We start from the raw sequence: 6,000 nt of genomic DNA on the forward strand, positions 1-6,000 counted from the left end.
ATGCCAAAACATGGTATCCATCCACAGACAGCTGTTTCGGGGTAGTCAGCCAGGGTTCATCAGGGGAACAGAAAGGCTTTCGGTGGGCAGCTGCAATGAGCCATATCCCGTCCTGACCGCTCGCAATCATTATGTCTCCCTAACCCTTATTTGAGGGTAATTTTACCTTGTTGTATTAAAAGTTATATTTTAGGGGTATTTTTTGTTTTTCTTGGTTTACATAACGATGGAAGTAATAAACTCCTTTTACCATAAATATTTGTGCTTATTTTATGCAGTTTTATTTTTGTGTAGACTTTATTGCATATGTTTATATGACACTGGCTTACAGATAAAGTATGTCCCAATCAGAAAAATCTAGATCCCATATGGGGATTCGGGGTCACTGTCATGCTGAAAGATCCAGCCACGACCCTTCTTCAATGCTCTTACTGAGGGAAGGAGGTTGGTGGCCAAAATATTGTGATACATGAACCCCTTCCATCCTCCCTTCAATACGGTCCTGCCCACTTTGCAGAAAAGCATCCCAAATTGTGATGTTTCCCCCACCATGCTTCACGATAGGGACGGTGTTCTTGGGGTTGTATTTGTCCTTGTTCTAAACACGGTGAGTGGAGTTAACACTAAAAATGTCTATTTTGGTCTCATTCTGACCTTCTCCCATGCCTCCTCTGGATCATCCAGATGGTCATTGGTGAACTTCAAACAGGCCTGTGCATGTGCTGGTGTGAGCAGGGGGACCTTATATGACCTGTAGGATTTTAGTCCATGACGATGTAGTGCGTTACTAACTAATGTTTGAGACTGTGGTCCCAGCTCTCTTCAGGTCATTGACCAGGCCCTCCCGTGTAGTTCTGGGCTGATTCCGCACCTCTCTCAGAATCATCAGAGGGAGATTGGCAGTTATCTTGTGCTTCTTCCATTTTCTAATAATTGAGCCATCAGTGGTTGCTTTCTCACCAAGCTGCTTGCCTATTGTCCTGTAGCCCATCCCAGCCTTGTGCCAGTCTACAATTTTGTCCCTGGTATCCTTAAGACAGTTTTATTGGTCTTGGCCATGGTGGAGAGGTTGGAGTGTGGTTGATTGTGTGGACAGGTGTCTTTTATACAGGTAAAAAGCCTGGTCAATGACCTGAGGAGAGCTGGGACCACAGTCTCGAACATTACCATTAATAACACACTACATCGTCATGGATTAAAATCTTACAGGGCACGCAAGGTTCTCCCACTCACACCAGCACATGTCCAGGCCTGTATGAAGTACGCCATTAACAATCTGGATGATCCAGAGGAGGCATGGGATGAGACCAAAATAGATTTTTTTGGTATCAACTGCTCTCATCGTGTTTGGAAGAAGGATAAATAGAACCAGAAGAACAACATTCCAACAGTGAAGCATGGTGGGGGAAACATCATACTCTGGGGCTGTTTTTCTGCAAAGGGGACAGGACGACTGCACCGTATTGAAGGGAGGATGGATGGGGTCATGTATCGCCAGATTTTGGCCAGTAGCCTCCTTCTCTCAGTAAAATCATTGAAGATTAGTCGTGGCTGGGTCTTCCAGCATGACAATAACCCAAAACACACACACCCAGGGCAACTAAGGAGTGGCTCCGTAAGAAGCATTTCAAGGCCCCGAAGTGGCCCAGACCTGAACCCAATAGAAAATCTTTGGAGGGAGCTGAAACTCAATGTTGCCCAGCGACATCCCTGAAACCTGAAAGATCTGGAGAAGATTTGTATGGAGGAGTGGGCCAAAATCCCTGCTGCAGTGTGTGCAAACTGGGTCAAGAACTACAGGAAACGTCTGACCTCTGTAATTACAAACACAGGTTTCTGTACCAAAGATTAAGTTCTGTTTTTCTATTGTATCAAATACTTATTTCATGCAATAAACTGTAAAAATCATACGATGATTTTCTGGATTTTATTTTTAGTTTCTGGCTCTCACAGGTGAAGTTGTACCTATAAAAATTACATACCTGTCCATTCTCTGGTCCGGCAGTTTACGCCAACTATATCCCAAATACACGCTACTCCAGATGATACTCCAGATCATTTGCATCCAGACCCTGGAGCCAAGAGGGGCTGAAACAGTCTCTTTGGCCCATATAAGACCAATATTAATAGTAGGAGATTTCGCCTTGGGGCCCATTAGGTCACATTACACCACTGCCCGGCCAACGCTGATTGGACATATAGTGAATTAACCCCTTTAATTTATTTCTGGAATATGTTTATTTCTACTTCATTTCTTTTTTTTGCAAAAAGGAAAAACGTGTGTAGGTTTTGAGCTTTCTCTGAATCCATCAAGATCTATATATATTTGTGCAAATCATCCAATCAATCAAGTTCACCTCCCCGGGTGACACTGTCAGTTCCCAGGAAAATCTCAAGCATCTGGAGTCTCCTAAACTTACGCAGATGTTGGACTCTGTTGGAGGAAACAAACCCCTTAACTACAGGAACACCAAAAATTCACTTTGACACAAAGTGTTTCCCGGGATCCATGGCGGCTCATAGGTTTTAGAGATATAAAATGTTAGCAAATTTGGAATAATTAGAACTGAAGGCAGTGATGACACAACCAATTTCCCAGAATACAAACAACTTGAAAACCCTCAAGTATTAAAATTATTTCTATTCCACGAAAGCAAAACATGTCCCGTCAGATGTTCCCGTCTGTTCTGCGTTTTCGGCGGTATCCTCCAGTATGACCTGTAAGACATGGTATTTGTAGCTCCTTTTATGCCGTCTTCCTCCATATTCACTGGAAGACGGCCCCTCCGATTTCCATTTCAGAAGAATGCTTTGATGTGCGGGAGAGTCACACTTGAAGGCTCTGCATGACCCAATGTGGTTATTGCTTCGGCATTTTTCTGCTTTCGTAAATTTATGTCAGACTTATGTCTAGAAAGACATAAGAAAAACTGGATTCACACAAAATTCCCAAGGGGCATCTTTAAGTACATTCATGTCCGTCATCTGAGACATAATCCAGGATGGCTACACAATTTTTTGTAGGGTTCCATCAGATTATCATGGGGAGTGTAGGGATTTTGAAAAATCAAGTGACCAATTGCTTCTGCATACATAATTGTCAGCCCAAATCCTACCATCAGCATCCTCCAGTTCCATCATGACTGACTTTGCAGTTGTTTTCCAGCTAAAACAACTAATCACCCATCCACAGTGTAGGTGTTACGTCTGCCTGGAAGACTCGGAGTTAGAAGGTCATAAGGTAATAAAACACCGTCCTTTTTAGAGATGATGTGATTCATGTTCTAATTGAAGTGGATTTCCTTTTCTTTCAGTGCTGAGAGGGTTAAGGACTATTTCTGTTATGATAGGCAATTCAGTAAGACAATGTACATAGCGATCAGAGCACATACAGTGATCTGACAATAACCCAAAATAATAGAACGAGCTCTGAGACGTGGAAACTCTGTAGACCGCAATTCCTGATCCTCTCCAAACACAACTAGAGGCAGCTGTGGAATGCGCCTAACGCTCCCTATGCAACTCGGCACAGCCTGAGAAACTAACTAGCCTGAAGATAGAAAAATAAGCCTACCTTGCCTCAGAGAAATACCCCAAAGGAAAAGGCAGCCCCCCACATATAATGACTGTGAGTAAGATGAAAAGACAAACGTAGGGATGAAATAGATTCAGCAAAGTGAGGCCCAATATTCTAGACAGAACGAGGATAGGAAAGATAACTTTGCGGTCTACACAAAACCCTAAAGAAAACCACGCAAAGGGGGCAAAAAGACCCTCCGTACCGAACTAACGGCACGGAGGTACACCCTTTGCGTCCCAGAGCTTCCAGCAAAACAAATAGACAAGCTGGACAGAAAAAATAGCAACAAATAGCAAAGAAGCACTTAGCTATGCAGAGCAGCAGGCCACAGGAATGATCCAGAGAAACACAAGTCCAACACTGGAACATTGACAGGAAGCATGGATCAAAGCATCAGGTGGAGTTAAGTAGAGAAGCAGCTAACGACCTCACCAGATCACCTGAGGGAGGAAACGCAGAAGCTGCAGTACCACTTTCCTCCACAAACGGAAGCTCCCAGAGAGAATCAGCCGAAGTACCACTTGTGACCACAGGAGTGAACTCTGCCACAGAATTCACAACAGTACCCCCCCCTTGAGGAGGGGTCAACGAACCCTCACCAGAGCCCCCAGGCCGACCAGGATGAGCCACATGAAAGGCACGAACAAGATCGGGAGCATGGACATCAGAGGCAAAAACCCAGGAATTATCTTCCTGAGCATAACCCTTCCATTTAACCAGATACTGGAGTTTCCGTCTTGAAACACGAGAATCCAAAATCTTCTCCACAATATACTCCAATTCCCCCTCCACCAAAACCGGGGCAGGAGGCTCAACAGATGGGACCATAGGTGCCACGTATCTCCGCAACAATGACCTATGGAATACGTTATGTATGGAAAAAGAATCTGGAAGGGTCAGACGAAAAGACACAGAATTAAGAACCTCAGAAATCCTATACGGACCAATAAAACGAGGTTTAAACTTAGGAGAGGAAACCTTCATAGGAATATGACGAGAAGATAACCAAACCAGATCCCCAACACGAAGTCGGGGACCCACACGGCGTCTGCGATTAGCGAAAAGTTGAGCCTTCTCCTGGGACAAGGTCAAATTGTCCACTACCTGAGTCCAAATCTGCTGCAACCTGTCCACCACAGTATCCACACCAGGACAGTCCGAAGACTCAACCTGTCCTGAAGAGAAACGAGGATGGAACCCAGAATTGCAGAAAAACGGCGAAACCAAGGTAGCCGAGCTGGCCCGATTATTAAGGGCGAACTCAGCCAAAGGCAAAAAGGACACCCAGTCATCCTGATCAGCAGAAACAAAGCATCTCAGATATGTTTCCAAGGTCTGATTGGTTCGCTCGGTCTGGCCATTAGTCTGAGGATGGAAAGCCGAGGAAAAAGACAAGTCAATGCCCATCCTACCACAAAAGGCTCGCCAAAACCTCGAAACAAACTGGGAACCTCTGTCAGAAACAATATTCTCTGGAATGCCATGCAAACGAACCACATGCTGGAAGAACAAAGGCACCAAATCAGAAGAGGAAGGCAATTTAGACAAGGGTACCAGATGGACCATCTTAGAAAAGCGATCACAGACCACCCAAATGACTGACATCTTTTGAGAAACGGGAAGGTCAGAAATAAAATCCATAGAGATATGTGTCCAAGGCCTCTTCGGGACCGGCAAGGGCAAAAGCAATCCACTGGCACGAGAACAGCAGGGCTTAGCCCGAGCACAAATCCCACAGGACTGCACAAAAGTACGCACATCCCGCGACAGAGAGGGCCACCAAAAGGATCTAGCCACTAACTCTCTGGTACCAAAGATTCCAGGATGACCAGCCAACACCGAACAATGAAGTTCAGAGATAACTCTATTCGTCCACTTATCAGGGACAAACAGTTTCTCCGCTGGGCAACGATCAGGTTTATTAGCCTGAAATTTTTGCAGCACCCGCCGCAAATCAGGGGAGATGGCAGACACAATTACTCCTTCCTTGAGGATACCCGCCGGCTCAGATAAACCCGGAGAGTCGGGCACAAAACTCCTAGACAGAGCATCCGCCTTCACATTTTTAGAGCCCGGAAGGTACGAAATCACAAAGTCAAAACGGGCAAAAAACAACGACCAACGAGCTTGTCTAGGATTCAAGCGCTTGGCAGACTCGAGATAAGTCAAGTTCTTATGATCAGTCAATACCACCAGGCGATGCTTAGCTCCTTCAAGCCAGTGACGCCACTCCTCGAATGCCCACTTCATGGCCAGCAACTCTCGGTTGCCCACATCATAATTACGCTCAGCAGGCGAAAACTTCCTGGAAAAGAAAGCGCATGGTTTCATCACTGAGCAACCAGAACCTCTCTGTGACAAAACAGCCCCTGCTCCAATCTCAGAAGCATCAACCTCGACCTGGAACGGAAGAGAAACAT

Source organism: Ranitomeya imitator, chromosome 2, assembly GCF_032444005.1.
Source record: "Ranitomeya imitator isolate aRanImi1 chromosome 2, aRanImi1.pri, whole genome shotgun sequence".
Taxonomy (NCBI): domain Eukaryota; kingdom Metazoa; phylum Chordata; class Amphibia; order Anura; family Dendrobatidae; genus Ranitomeya; species Ranitomeya imitator.